Raw genomic sequence first — 16,901 nt, forward strand, 5'->3', positions numbered from 1 at the left:
CCATTTTCTATGAATGGTGTAGGACTGGTACATCATACTGTGGTGTTCTAGCCCAACTACATGGTGCACAGCATTTATGAACAGCTCCCATTATCAGACAGGTGCAATGTTTTTGACAGTTACTAATAAGAAACATAGTCACTGAGCACAAACAGAACTATGCCTGCCTACAATGCTTGATTTTTGACAACTATCCAGTTATAAAATACAGTAGTAACATCAGAGCTGTCACCATTTTATCTCCCAATGATGGGGGAAAGCCACAAAGCAGAAACACTTCACAAATTAACACTGTTGTAGAATAAGAAAATTTAAAGGCATGCACTTTCTTTTTTTTTTTCAAACACCTTTATGGAATCGTCACTTGTGACATAGGCAAATTTACATTCACATAAAAGCAATCTAACTATATTGACATAAACATTATACTTTATATATATATATATATATATATATATATATATATATATGCCTCAAAAATCTCCAGTGCTCAAGTACACAGATGTAAAATATAGCATCCACAAAAAGAATGACTAAACAACTTTATTAAATACAAAATACAACCGGTTGCATTTTGTATTTAATAAAGTTTTTTAGTCATTAGTTTTGTGGGTTTTATACTTCACATATATTGTTATAAATCATATAACCTAAGCATTATTACATAACTTATTCAGTTCCTGCCTTTTTTAAACAAGAAATATCTTTATTACACCATCATTTACTACATAGGCAATTATACACTTATATAAATGAAAACAAGCCACACCGACACAATCCTAGTTGCAAACATTTTACATCACAAACCATACCAACACACTCCCAGTTGTTTTATCTCTGTTACTATTTTCACTACTTCCAGTATAGTTGGTTTAGATTTTGATCTCCATTTTCTAGTCCACCATTATTAGACACAGCAAGGCCTTACCATGTCTAGGCAATACTGATTCTGTATCATAGCACAGAAAAATCTCCCTCATCAGACCAATCTGCCCACCCAGTACCTCTGACAGTGCATCTTGCAGGGAATCCTTACAGTCCGCCAGCTCATTTGCAATTCCAGAAAATATTGTTCCCAATTACCTCTTTCTTCCCTTTGACACCTCCAACAGTTGCTGTTTGCCTGAGGAAAAATTCTCTGAAGTCTACTTGGGGTATAAAAATATCTATGTAAACATTTCCAGGCAAAAATCCTAAATCTTCTATATTTTGTTAGATATTTAGGAGACATACATATATCCTCCCATTGTTTTTTTTGTGAAATGCTTATCCAATCTCTCTTCTCAATCCTTTCTAACCTCCTCTGATTCTTATACTCTACTAATTATTCCTTTTTTAATGGCAGTTTCTGTTTTAGATTCTATTAAAAACTCTACCAGTGCTGGCTTTTCATTTAGAACCTCCCTATTTCTTTCTCTTTGCCTATACTTTTATATCAATCTCTGATAGAGAAGGCAATCTCTAACCTGCAGTCCAAATAAATTTGTGGCATCTTCCCATTCTATCATCTTTCCCTCTCCGGTTATTTGCTCCCAATACTTTGCTTCATTTGCCAGTTTTCTCCAATAAATTCCAGCCCCATCTTACCTATTGTCTGTATCCCTGATTGCAGTCATCCCTATTGGCAGAATCTCCTTTTTCCATTCCCGTGTTGGTTTAGTTCTTAGAATACTTTCTGCTATTTATGGATACAATATTCTGCATGATTATTATTATTCTCCTTAAAGGCCTGTATCCAAAGTCCCACTCTTTCCTTATTTCTTGAGCTTCCCCCTTGTTTCATCATCATCCCTTTCCACTTTGAAATATAGTCTTCTGCTTGTGCTGTGTATAGCAGTCTTAACTGTGTAGCTCTGAAATACCCCTTAAAATTGGGTAATCCCAATCTACCCTGCTCCACTGGAAGAATCATCTTATCCCACTTGACTCTTGTTATCTTCCCCTCCCAGATAAAGTCTTTCAGCTCTTTATTAATTGTAACTCACAACTTCTCCTCTAGTTGATAAAAATATGCATGACCTGTGTATAAGACTTGCTTGTGTCTTTCGGCTTTTTCCTGGTTAGGGGTCACCACAGCAGAACTCTGGTCCGCTAATGATTGGTAGTGAATTTTTATGTACCGGGTTACCAGCCCTGACGCATAACCTTCAACGAAGGCACATCCCATTCACATATGCCTCCACACAGAAGACGCTCTAGCTGAGAATCGAACGGGACAACGTCTTGCTATGAGGCGACAATGCTACCGCAGCACCACCACCGCAGCACGACCTGTGTATAAGACTAAAAGGACTAAAACATTTTTACTGCTTGTATCTTACTATCCATATAAAAAAGCTTCAGTTTTCTCAGTTTTTCTGTTATCTTTTATTTAGTCTCTTCCCATATATCCTTAGCTGCCACGCTAGAATCATTTTAAATCCATACTCCTAAATGCTTCATTTTAATCATGTCCTCATAAGTATGGATATTCCTGAACCAGTTCATGTGTGGGTACATAGTTTACCGCTATTGCCTTTCTTTTAGCTTCATTAATTTTCTATCCTGAAAAGATCTGAAACTGTCTCAAAATGTTCCACAACACTGTAATGTCTTTTTCTGGTTTTGTCAGGTATAAAATAATATCATCTGCAAAAAAGCCAACTTTTCTTGACTACCATACCAATTATATCCTTGAATTTCTGAGTCCCTTATTTTCTTTGCCAATGGTTCCAAATATAATGCAAATAATAAAGGTGAAACAGAACATCTCTGCCTGGTTCCTCTCCTCAAGCAGAAATTATCAGAGAGGACCCCCCCCCCCGACTTTAATTTTCACCTCTGATCCCTCCTATATCCTCCTAATCAACCTTATATTTTTTTTCAGGAAATGCAAATGCTTCCATTTCCAAGCTCATAAAATCCCAGTTTACTCTGTCAAATGCTTTCTCTCCATCATGACCCACTAACAGCAGTGGCATTTTCTTTCATTTTGCGTCCCTCTGGATCATCAGTGTTCTGTTAATGTTGCCAAATGTTTGCCTCCCCTCCACAAAACCACAATGATCCATATCTATCAGTTCTGGCATTACTGTTGCCATTCTTTTAGTCATTATGGACATGAAAACTTTATAATCACTGTTTAGTATTGAAATGGGCCAGTATGAAGCTGGATCTGGTGGATCTTCACCCCTTTAGGTATTACAGTTACCACTGCGTTCTTCCAGGACGATGGTACTTCTCCTCCTCTTAAGATGCTGTTAAACAAAACCTTCCAGATCTTTATCATTTTTTTTTCCTCCTGGGTTCCAAAAAGGCATGCACTTTCTGAAGAAAATTTTGAGTGCCATTATTTGTGGACTATTCTCCCCCCTCTTCCGTCAAAAAGGGGAGATTTACAAAATTCTGAGGCAAAGTCAGGAGCACTTCAGAAGTATAATCAACTTCTACTGCACTATAGCAGTTCCTTTTTACTCCTCCAAATCTGTAGAACAGTGCACCTATAATAAACAACATATGAACATAGGTTCTTTTCAAGGGGTTTCAAGCTGAGCTCTTGGGCCTCCTATGTTATGTGGCAGATGCTGACATGCTGTTGAATAACCACTGTTTTATTAGGTTAGCAAATTAAACAAAAAATGATGCCTATTTTGGAAGACAGAGAAAAGATGTTGAGGGTCCACATTCTGCAAAAATCAAGATTCAGTCTAGTTAGGTAGTTATTGACAGTGTTGCAACCATTTTCTTGCACACACATTAATCTGCAATGAAAAAGTATGTCATTTAAAACAAAACTGAACTGTGAAAGTTGTCAACAGGTGGTGTATCTGAATATTATTGGATACTTTGGACAGTTAGTAAAATCCTTAAAAACATCATGAGGGTAAACTCTAGGTTGCTACAACAGCCTAAACCTGGCTCTTTTGGTAGTGTAAAGAGCAATACCAGACTCAGATGCCTGGTGTGTTCCGGAACTATTGGGTTTCATTATTCATCAGAACATCTTCCTCGGTTTCATATTCCTCTATACATAAACCAAAAAGGGATCAAACAGAAAACATAAACAGACAAAATACCTTAGGAAAAGGCAGGCAAACCCAAGAATCATGGAGTACTTAGGTATAGAATGCTAAGCAGTAGAGATGAATCTAGTATAAAGAATTGATGTTAATAGAAAACAAATCCCCAACATCACTTTCCAGTAAGTTATTAAAATATGTGGAAGTGTCCATTAACATCATTAGCTCCAAATATGGAGGATGAGTAAACAAATATATATTTCCACAAACAAGTACATAAATACAACAGGATACATTTGAAGAGAGGAGTTTGGATTGTTTAAAATCCATCTGAAAGACTCAGTAATTTATCAGGCAACAAAGCATCCTGAAGGACCAATATAACTAGACTGTGTATATCCCATATTGCATAGTTTAAGTACAGAATAGATAGGTCAGGATATTGACTGACTGTATGAACAATGACTACATCTGATGGTCGGATAAGGAGTGTGTGTGTGTGTGTGTGTGTGTGTGTGTGTGTGTGTGTGTGTGTGTGTGTGTGTGTGTGTGTGTGTGTGTGTGTGTGTGTGTGTGTGTGTGTGTGTGTGAGTGCGTGCGTGCGTGTGTGCGTGTGTGTGTTTCAAAGGGAGAACATGGAAGTTTCTCATTCCCTCAGAAAATACTATGAGCTGTTACAGAAGGAATTTCCAGAACCTGCATCCATTCCTTCAGTTCTGCCAGCTTTGGAGGATGTATTACTGCCTGCAGTTTTCCTGATAGTCGGCCAGCTGCCTCTAAAAAGGCTGATAGAATGTATAAAGTTCCTCAGTCTTTTAAGTTTTTATATAGGTTCATAGGTTCGCCAATGCCTTATCCATCAGGCCACTGACCCAGCAGCTATAGCTTTAGTGAATCCTACTGCTGCTAAACATTTGTTAAATTACAAACCTACTCTTTCTGACAAGGATGGGAAGATTATTTATAAGTATGTGAAAAAATGAGTTTGCTTCTGCGACTTTGATTTTAAGAATTTTGAATTGTCAGGCTCATATGTTAAATTTATTCTGACTAAGCACGAAAGTATGAGGAATGTTTTGTCTGCAGTTTCATCTTGTGAGGAAAAATCTGTTTTAAATAATTTTGTTTCTTCTATTTTACAGGTTCATAGGTTAGTACTAGGCTAACTGCCCTTACAAGTCATTTTAAGTGTAACCAATTATCCCTTATGAGACTCAAACCCTTCATTTTGTGTTTGTAAGGCAAACACCTTAACCATTAGACCACCATTACAGCTCATTTTTGACAGTGTGTCTATGACTCAATTATACTTTTTTCCAGGACTATGGCGACTGGTACTGTTTTGAGGAGGTTTGCTTGGCTACATTCTCAGATCCTCTCAGATGATGTGAAAAATGAGATTTTAAATTCTCCTCTGGATAGAGATTTGGTTTCTGGTTCCTCTGCTAAAGAGGTTATCAAAAAGTGTTAAGAAAGGGGTAAATTGATAAAGGGAATCGCTAAGATTTTTCAGCCCTCCTTTTCCAAATTTTCTAAGGGATTCTACAACCCTTCATCTAAGTTTAGCAAAATACAAAATAAATAGTCTCACCAAAATGTGGGTAAACAGTTGGGTGAGAGATCTCTTACACAATTTGAGATTCCAAGATAATATGTAAAAGGCTTTTTGACTCCTGCACACAGGATTGTGCTCCTTGGGTGTCAGCTGGACACCTCAGTTCAAAGAACTTTTCTTCCACAGAAAAATAGATATATTTCAAAGTTTTCCACTCAGACTTCTGTCATTACAAGGAAATGCCACAGGAGTTTGGATCTCATGGCATCCATGATTCTTATGATATATCTGGCAAAACTCCACAAGAGGAAGATCCAGTGGTATCTGTAGTCTCTTTGGTCCCAACACCAACAGCCTTTATCTTTTCAAATCCCACTGCTGAAGTATGTAGATTGGAGAAAAAAAGCACATTTCCCTAAACCAAGTCTCCCCTTCTCCCTCCCTGCTAAACACAATCAGTCACCACAGATACCTTGGACTTTGCTTGGAGAGCAGTTTCAGGAGGAATAAAAGTGCAAGGTGTGTGGGACACCAAAGACAGATGCACGCACATAAATATAAAAGAAATACTTGCCTGATCAATGCGCTGTAATCTCTTAATCATCTTTTGTCCCCTGGACCTCTTCAAATTGTTACAGGTAATACAACATTCATGTGGTAAATCAGCAAGCAAGGGAGGAGGTTGTATCCCCTTTGTCAACTAGACATTTTAGGTTGGGATATAAATTCACAGCAAAGTCTCACACTAATGGCATCCTATATTCCATCAGAGCAATACTGTGTGGCAGACAAGCTGAGTAGAACAAGGGCAGGCCCTCATGAATGAAAACTGGATCAGAGGACCTTCCAAGATTTGATCTATCCATGGGTGGTTAATCAAGCAGACCTATCTGCCTCCTCTCTGATCAATCAGCTGGCAAGATTCTGTTCCAGGACTCCATGCAAGAAGGCCTGGAAGATAGATGCTCTTTCCTTTCCTTAGAAAGGAATGTTCTTATATGTTTTTCTATTCTTTCCACTGATATTAAGGATACCTCTGAAGATTCAGAAGGAATCCCTCAACATCATTTTGTTGACTCCCTTCTGACCCAGGCAACATTCGTTCTCCCTTCTTTTGGAAATGGCCAGGGGCAATTATCACAAGCTTCCTCACAAAACGGATCTGCTCACTCAAGATCAGGAGTGTTTAATACACCTTGACCTAATCAACTTCAACTGATTACCTGGATGATAGGATCTTAATTCCCTTCAGAAACCAGTCTAGTGAGGACACCCTGATGGGTCTGGAAATGGTGTTTTTCCCTTCTTTTGGAAATGGCCAAGAGCAATTACCACAAGCTTCCTCACAGAATGCATTCACTCACACAAGATCAGGGCTGTTTGATAAAATGCTATCCCAATCAGCTTCAACTGACTTCTTGGATGATTGGGTCTTAATTCCCTTCAGGCACCTGGTTACTGAAGAGATGCAGCAGGTACTAATGGAGGCGAAAGCCTGCTACTAGAAAATCATACATTAGCAAATGGAAAAGGTTTCCTATATGGTGCCAACAGCATAGACAGCATCCATTTTGGGGCTAAGGTTTCTCTAGTTTTACAATATTTGTGTGTTACTACCCTGTGGCCTTTCTTATTCCTCAGTCAAGGTTCCTTTATTAGCTATTTCAGCATGTCTGCCCATGGATCCTCCTCTTTCAATGCATTCTCATGTCAGAATGTTTTTGAAAGGGGATTTGCATAAGAGCCCCCCCCCCCACCCAAAAAAAAAAAGTGTCCTCTCACTGGGATCTTAATTTTTGTGTTAGAGAAGCAAACACTTGCTCCATTTGAGCCAGCTAATCTGGCTGACTTGAGGTTCTTAATGTGGAAAACTGTTTTACTCATTGCACTGACCTCTGCAAGAACAGTATGTGAGTTGCAAGCTCTTATGGTGAGTCAGCCCTATCTCATTTTCCACACAGACATGAGTTCTTTGAGAACTAATCCATCTGTTATGCCTAAAATTGTATCCAAGTTTACTTTAAGCCAAATTATGCATCTCCCTGTTTTCATTCCTGAATCAAAAAATTGAGGGGGAAAGGATAATCCTTACAGAAATGTAACTGTCTCAACCGGTGGGCTGTGCTGGTCACACAAACTAGCTCCCCATCCCATCACCTCTTCAAGTGAAGTGCAAAAAGGACTTCTGCAAACCTGCAGGAATGCTTCTTACAGACAACCAACGACAACTCCCCCTTCCAAAAAAAAATGTCCATCTTCTACTGGCACAATAACCAGGTGGCCAAATACAGGACATGCCCCCTTCCCTCCTGCCCCAGCCATTAAGGTCCTGTTTCTGTGCCCTGCTCCCAACTGTACATCCTTATATTTTAGTAAAATATGAAAAAAAATATTTTTTTCTTTTAAACTGTAGAAAACTATTTAGTACAAATGTAGCCTGCATGGAGTGCTAGGATGATCAGGTTTCAGTTTTAAAAAATATACATTTTCTCTTTTAAACTATAGCAAGCAGTTGCAAAACTATAAATCTTGCACAGTCCTCATTTTTTTATATTTAAAGGGTAGCAAACAGTTGCTACAGTTAGACCACACTTGTAGAGCTACAGCACTCAGATTTAAAAACAAAATGTTTTTGTTTTACATTTGAACTATAGCAAACTGCTTGTTACAGTTATACAACACACGAGATGCTACAGAACCCAGGTGTGATCACAAATGCAATACCAGCTTTTAAAAGCTAATATTACACAAAATAGCAATCAGGATGATGGATGGCCAATCACATCCTCTAACACTTAAAGCCAGGGACAGTTGCTCCTTTCGCTCTACACTATCTATGCTACTGTTGCATACATTGGATGTCCACAGACAACTTGATACTATCTCAACAGAACTAAATCTTTCAGATCCTCAGATTAGTTGTTGATTTCTTGTGAAGTTAAGAAGGGACAACCTGCGTCAAAACAGACCATTTCCAAATAGCTGTCTCGGACTATTACTTTTGTTATACTCACCCCAACTAAACAATTCCAGGCAGGATAAAGTGCCACTCTACCAGAGCCTTGACGTCATCTATGGCTTTTTGGAAAGGGATGGATTCTAGAAGTATTATAGAAGCAGCAAATTGGTCCCATATGATATATATATATATATATATATATATATATATATATATATATATATATATATATAAAATATGTTTACAAGGTATTTCAAGCTTGATTCTTTCTCTAAGTCTAAATCAGGCTTTGCTGGAACCATTCTGCAGGGGCTCCTGGACCCTTCCCTTTGCACCTCCCAAATGTATTAAGGTAGGGTAATCTACCCATATTGCTAAGGATACTGCAGCAATGATCAATATGATGAACATAAGTGCAGCTATGTAAGTAAACTTACCATAACGGTAGATATTCCAATGATCCCTGCTGGAGTATCCTCTCCCTCGTTCTATCCTTGTTTTTGGTGTGCTGTTTATTTTGCAGTGTGGACAACTATTCTTTGTTGTTCCTAACATTGTCCTCTCAGTGCTCAGCCTCTCTCTCTCTCTCTGTTGGAATGAAAGCTCTAAAGGTCTTGGCACCCAAACCTGCTTCTTTTTTAGTTGGCTCGTCTTCACCTGACTAATGATTTGGGTGTGTGGGAAATGGCCTGAAGCTTTGGAAGCTGGTTGGCTTTTATATTTCTGGCAGGAAATAACCCATATTGCTATGGTTAGTGCAGCAGTGATCATTCAAACATCTGCTGTTATGGTAAGTTTACTTATACAACTGTACTTTTTTCAATAATGAGTATATCGACTTCCTACTGATCCTGAGTAACAAATCTTTGATTCCTTCTCCATTCCCTTATTATTCTTTATTTCTCTTTATGTTTTCAGCTTGTGATGTTCTTCCATATCACTGCTGCAGTATTCCTTACAGAAGGGAACTCTTGCCAAGGATAGCCCAATATCTGGCCAGTGTACCACAGCCTTAAGAGTTCACAAGCATCATACATCACACGTATGCTCTGTGCAAAGCATAGGGCATAAAGGAGATATACAGATGCGCACACCTCAGAACGTCTTTGCCACCAGTCTGAACACCATCATTGAACATCAGTCTGAACACTTTTTTCTGTGGTGGTTACTGAGCCATATTCAGGTAAGTGCCCTATTGGGGTTCTTTCTTAACTTTTCTGTTATTTTCGTGTTGTTGGTTTCATGTCAGCCAGAAAGTGAAAATGTCAGTGTGGGAGGCAAAATCCCCATAATCATCATTAACAGTATCTCTTCTGTTTGGGTGCTTCTCATGACCACACACAATGTTCTATTTGCCAAACGTTTGTCCCTATGACTGTATGTAGTTGCCTCTCCTCCTTGTCTATTTACAAGAAAACCAGTGTTTAAAGTTGTTGGTGCAAGGTGCTATGGTGGAGCTATCCTGTCCCGAAGGTCAGCTGCTGGCCAAGAAAAAGGCCAAAAAACTCAGGTCTGATTTGGCTGCTGTCCAGCTTTACTCAGATGTCTCTCTTGAGGGTGGTGAAAACTGGGAGGATTGTCTGGTCATTTCTTTGAATTCCTCTGGCACGACCCTGTCAGAGGCCAACATAGATCTTACTTCTCAAACTTCCTCGAAAGCTTTTCAAACATCTTCTCCAGACATTGAGGGGGAATATCGGCTGATTATTTCTGAGGGACCAAAAGGGATTCCACACATTCTAGTTTGGGAGAGATTCCTCCTACACTGGCAGAGTGTGGGCAAAGGTCTGGGCTTCCCAAAAAAGGAGAAACAGCAAACAAAGCATATTTCTCCTGCTCTTAAAGATTCCCAATGTAAATGGCAGAATTTTACTCAGGGGTTGTTCAGTGCTTTAATGGCTTTAAAGCCTCCTCAAGGAGTCTCTTGTGCCTGCCCCACCGTGGTCTTCCACTCCTCTTAAGAGACCTAGAGTCTTCTGATGAGGATATGGACCTTGGGGAAGAGTCCTTTGCATACTCTTCTCAGATCCCTTGTCCTTTGGACTATGGATCTGAGGAAGAGGATTTTATTAGTCCAGATTCTCCTTTACAAAAACGCTACTTAGGGGACACTGTTTCACATATGATGGAATTTTTCATGTGAGGTTGTTCTCAGGTTTCTGAACTGGATACCTTTTCAGCAGCTTCTGTAGCAGCTAATTCTCATCCTCCAGCTCCCAAGAAACCTGGCAGATTTTAGAAGGTGCCTGATGATTTTAGATTTCTTTATAAATGTCCTTCTGCTGATCCTTCTGTGATGTCTGTTTCTTCTGCCAAACCCTCTAAACTGATGCATTCTACAAATCCGCTTCCTTCAGACAAGGAAAATTAGGGCCATAGAATGACTGTGCAAAAATTTTTATACCACTGCCACCCTGGCTTTTAGGGCTATTGGTTACCAGACTCATTACTAGGTATGTTTTAGCCTTTCTGTTTTAGGTTTCTAAGGTAGTTTCTGACCTGATTCTGAAGGGAAGGTTTTGTCCCTTTCCTTGTTGGGTTCTACCTCTTAAGTGGCTTGCCAGACAATTAAGTGTAGTTATGATGCAGCTGATGCTTCTTCCATGGCTGCTGCGTTTGGTTCTCTTCTACTCTTGGCTTCATCTTCAGGCTTTGCCTGATGACATTAAGACCAAATTATTGGATGCTCCTCTTGATAATATTTTTTTTTTGTTCTGCTGCTACTGAACTTTTTACATCCCTCCAGAATAAGTACATGGCCTTACAGGATTTGAAACATATTTTTGTTTCTCCTGTCCCTAAATTTTAGAGGAATTATCCTTCTAAACCTGCCTTTGTTCACAGACAGTCTTGCCCTCCATCAAAAGGTAAAAAGGGTTTTAAGCATAAACCTCCAGCTAAGTCTACTCAGAAACCCCCTTTTCAGGACAAACCAGTCTCCATCTGTTATACTGCTTCCCCTTTCCCTCATCCATATTCCCTTGTCCCTTTGTCTTTCCCTGTCCCTTCCAAATTGGTTACAGGTCACACAAGATATTGAGTTCTGTCTGTCATCTGCCAAGGGTATTTCATGGTCTGGAAATCCATTTCTCCCTTTCTGGGCATCCTTCAACCTCCTCAGAAACAACTTCCTTTCTTTACAGAGGTGCTTCTTGTTCTTTCAGCCCTGGGCACCATTCAAGTTGTGCCCTCGGCCCAGGAAGGGAAAGGTTTTTATTCCAGAATGCTTCTAGTCCCGCAGAAGGAAGACACCAGGAGACCAATTCTGGATCTTTCTCAGCTCAACACCTTTCTAAAGGTCCCCTCTTTTTGGATGTTGTCCCTTTAGTCTTTGTTCCCTCTTCTTCCCCTGGCATTTTTTCAAATCCCAGCCTATCCCCCTTTCAGGACGGTTTTGCATTTCTTTGTTTCTTCCTTGCATTTTCAGTTCTCTGCTTTGCTCTTTGGCCTCTCTACTGCCCCAAGAGTATTCAACAAATACCTTGCTCCAGTCATTGCCTTTTGCAGGATGAAAGAAGTTCAGATCTTTCTTTATATGGACAACCTGCTCATTCAGGCTTTGTTCCCTGAGGTTCTGCTTCTGGACCTCCAGTTTACCGTTTCCCTGCTGAAATGCCTAGGGCTCACCATAATTTTTTCAAAAACAAGTCCTGGTTCCTTCCCAAGATCATGTTTTCCCTTAGTTGCAGGATCCAGACCATTTCTATGTTGGAATCACTAACTTCCCCCAAGGTTCTCTATTTCCCATTGCTTTTTCCAGTCTCTTCTTCTTCTGACTTCAATCACAGCCAGGGATTTTTTCAGGGTCCTTGGGTTTATGGCTTCCACCATTCCTATGATGCCTCTAGCCAGGCTCCATATGAAAAAGCTCCAGTGGTACCTCAAGTCAGTGTGGCTTCAACACTGCCATCGCCTGAATTTCCTAGTTCCCTTCATTCTGTGTCTCAAGCTCAAGCTCCAGTGGTGGATTCATCAGCTTTTTCTCAACCCAGAGCTTCCTTTCCAACTTCCAGCTCTGTATCAAGAGCTCTTTTCCGATGATTCAGACAAGGGGTGGAGAGTTTCCTTTGGTTCTCTCAAGGTCCAAGGTCTCTGGCCTCTTTATCAGAGGTCAGACTACATTAACATCAAGGAGATGAGGGCTCTTCTTCTAGCTCTTTAGGCCTTTTATAGACACTTTCATCCCCGGCCCCTCAAAGTTTTCACAGACAGTAGGACAGTGATGTGGTATGTCAACAAGCAAGGGGGGGGGCATATTCCTATCTTCTTTACAGGCTTGCTTTTCAGATCTGGGATCTTGATATCCAGATCAAGTTACTCTTCAGGCTGTCTACATTCCTTAAGAGCAGAATATAGTGGCAGACTCTTTGAACAGTTCCAGTACACAGGCTCAAAAATGGATGCTTCACAGAGATGTGTTTCTGGACCTTTTCTATCAGTGGGGTATTCCACAGGTAGATCTTGTTGCTTTCCCTCTGAACAGACAATGTTATCTATTTTATTCCAGAGTTCCAAGTCCTCTGGATTGGAAGGTGGCTGCCCTATCTTTTCCTTGGCAGCATATGCTTCTGTACATCTTCCCTCCCCGTCTTCTCCTTCTGAGGGTCCCACACAAGATCAGACAGGACTCCCCCAAAATCTTGCTGTTGACTCTCTTTTGGCCCAGACAGCATTGGTTCCACCTTATTTTTCACCTCACCAGGGGCAATCACCACAACTTACCTCACCTAGTGGACCTTCTCACACAAGACAAGAGATCTCTTATCCATCTTCACTTGTCCATTCTTCAACTTATGCTGTGGATGATAGGGTCCTGATCCCCTTTAGGGACCTTTTTTCTGAAGACATGCATCAGGTCCTGCTGGAGGCCAGGAAACCCATTATCAGGAAATCTTATTTCCCCAAATGGAAGAGCTTTTCTGTCTGGTGCCTTACTTGTAACCAGGATCCCTTTTCAGTGCAGATTCTTATGGTTCTCTCTCATTTGTGTGATCTGCTCATGATGGGTTGGCATATTCTTCGCTTAAATATCACCCATCAACAATTTCTGCTTATCTGCCCTTAACCCCTCCTCTGGCCTCTAAGTTTGAGGTCAAACAATTTCTTAAAGGCATCGTTCATATCAGACCTCCCAGAAAGCCTATTTGGCCTGCCTCAGTTCTGTTCTTGAGAAATTGACTTGAGCTCCTTTTGAGCTTGCTGCTTCAACTTTCTTGCAAATTTATATTTGGAAGGCTGTCCTTCTTTTGGCCCTTACTTCAGCTAAGAGAGTGTCTGAGCTTCAGGCTGTCATGGCTGTTCCTCCTTTTTAGTTTTTCACAGGGACAGGGTGTCTCTTCATGCTAATCTTTCTTTTACGCCCAAGGTGGTCAATGAGTTGTCTCTTAATCAGTCTATTCATTTTCCTTCCTTGTTTCCTTCTTTGCAGTCTGCCAGTGAGAAGGTTCTTCACACCTGGGATTTACATAGACAGCTCAGATATTATTTGGATAATACTAAAGTTATTCACAAATCTGAGCAACTTTTTGATTCCTTTCATTCCAGGCCTAAATAAACCATCTCTTCCTGGATTTCTAAAAGCACTACAAGTTGGATGTTATTTCCAGAGCAAGAACCGGCTTTGCCAGAGATATCCTGCATGGATTTATAGAGAACCATTCAGTGTCTTCCTCCTCCCTGGTTTCCTCTTGAGCTTTTGTACTCTCCCTTCTGTAAGGAATACTGCAACAGTGATATGGAAGGACAGAGTACAGTTGTGTAAAATCTTACCATAACAGTAGATGTCCTTCTCTTCATTGTTGCAGTATTCACTCCCTGTCTCCTACCTCCTCTGCTCTGCCTTATTCTTGTTGCCTTCTTGGCTTGCGTTCTTATCTTTTTCCTCTTTCTGAATGCACAGGTTCCTCCTAGTCCCTTAAGACATTTTGTTGTTCTAGTGGCTTTTCAGTTCTGAGGTGTGTGCGTCCGTATGTCACCTTTATGGCCTATGCCTTGTGCAGGGAACATATGTGTGACATACAATGCCTATGAACTGTAAAGGCTTTGGCATACTGGCCAGACATTGGACTATCCTTGGCAGGAGATCCCTTTTGTAAGAAATACTGCAACAGTGACGAGAAGGACGTCTACTGTTATGGTAAGATTTTACACAACTGTACTTTCTAAAGACATCTTTATTTTCCTCTACTCTTTAGTGAATAGTAGCCAGACGTTAACCCCTCTTGTACCATCCACTTGTAAAAGATCAAGAATTAAGGCTCTATAACCATGGATTTGCACTTTACTACTATCTCTGCAGCCAGCTTGGTGGATTTGAGCATCCTGAGGCAATATATCAGTTGTCTTATGCTTTCTGACAACCTCCTAATTCTAAAGTAAGTTGATAAAGTACATGAGAAATGCAGTTTAACAATATCACTCGAGGCAAGTCTCTCACTTACCAACACAAACAACACCAAACAGGTTGTTAGTGACATACACACACTGCGCTCACTACACATACTATAGACCAGACACATAGACTCACATATGCTGAGGCTCTTAGTCTTCCAAAATTCTCATATGCTGAGGCTCTTAGTCTTCCAAAATCTCAAAGACCTCCCAGACTTCACACAATGAACAAGTCTCCTCAGCAGCCTGTAGAGTACCCTGCTAAGACCACGTGCCCCAAGACACACACACTGTCTTCACAAAGTGTCTCAACTTCCTAGCCTATAAGTCAATCCACCACACAATATGATATCTTAGTCATAGCAGACTCTATTGTGAGACACACAGATGTCCTACTAACCAGTCTGAGTAAGAAGAGAGTCATTATCAGCTGTCTATCATTGGCCAGGGCCTGCCAGATTGTGGGTGTAAAAGACCTGAGACATACCTCCCTGCACTATATGATGAGAAACAGGTGTCTTCCAAGATGATATAAGCCTCATATAGCACAATATTCTACCTTCTCCAAGGATGATGCCACAGTACCAACCAAAGATAATTGAGTTTTATAATTGGGTCATATTTTGATTTCACTCCAAGGGGGTACAATATTTTGCCTGCCAGGGAGGATATGTCATACAGACCGTAGTGCTTTGCCAGGGACAACCTGCACCTGTACCCCCCACCCCCCGGTTTTTGAATATTGGCTAAAACATTGTCCACCCCCATGGTTCATTTTTTTTAGGCAGTGCCAGCCTGACAAACCTACCAACATAGCTGAAAACTTCAGAATAATCAAAAGCTGTTGCTGCTCACTGCCAGAAATCCAAACACGAAACTTCACTCCCTGCAAGCTCTCCTCATCCTGGAGAGTATAGACATCTGTGCAATTACTGAGACCTAGTTTAAAGCCTCAGAGGGCACCTTGGTAGTGCACAGGTACGGTCTAAAGGTGAAGAAGTTTCAATTTGCATCAAGCATGAACACACCTCAAAGCTGGTCAAACTGTATGACAAAAGTCCAGATTACTTGCAAATAAAGTCCCATACCATAACCTTGCAAGCTATAGGTCCCCTCCATGGTCAAGGAATTCATGGGGTTATTTCTACATGTCAGCAAAATTTTGTAAATTTGGGTTAAGCTTGGCTGGGCTTAAAATGGCTCTTATGTCAATAGCCTAGTAACCAACTATGAAAATAACTTATTTTTTCTGTGACTGAGCATATTTAATCATGATTATCCTTCTCTGAATCACATGCTCCAGCTTTATTTTCTCTCTTAATGTAAGATACCAGCTTGTCCAAATCTCATAAGAAGGCTTATGTTAAAATTCTCTCCTAGCAGGTCTACAGCCACATTCATGTCATTGTCTTCATAAAATGGATATTCAGAGTAGCCCTGTTCTATTATTAGAAAAGGTTTCACTACTTACCCACATTTCCTTTAAAAAAGTCCATCATCAGTGATTTCATCCCTTGTTTACCTGAACTCCCAATTCGCTACTATTCCCTTCCCAGATTTTTGCAGAACGGTCTCCAAAGTTTACTATCTTTTATTTTCTCCACTATCTTGTACCACAGATTAAATCCTCAGCTCACAAAGCCACAGCCTTTATTTGCCAATATGACTGCATGCTCCAAAACATCTTGCAGTGTTTCCTGTCATGTAATCTTATGTCCCCACTTCTACAGCAATGGAATTTTGCACTTTAACTTGCATGCCTTTTGAAATTCTGAGGACCTTAATTTGAATCCTCAGGACTATGAAATTGCAAGGGAGAATGTGAACCAAATATACACTAAGTCTAAGGTTGCAACCTTTTAATTGACCTTGTTTTTATCAAAATCATAGCAGAACATTCCTGATACCCAAAAGACAATATTTACATTTTAAGAGTGAGTCTAACATAAAAAGAGATATTCGGATCTCTTAAGTTTGCCAGTTTGTTCAGTTTTTGAGG

This window comes from Protopterus annectens, chromosome 9.part0, assembly GCF_019279795.1.
Source record: "Protopterus annectens isolate FY-2018-M chromosome 9.part0, PAN1.0, whole genome shotgun sequence".
Taxonomy (NCBI): domain Eukaryota; kingdom Metazoa; phylum Chordata; order Ceratodontiformes; family Protopteridae; genus Protopterus; species Protopterus annectens.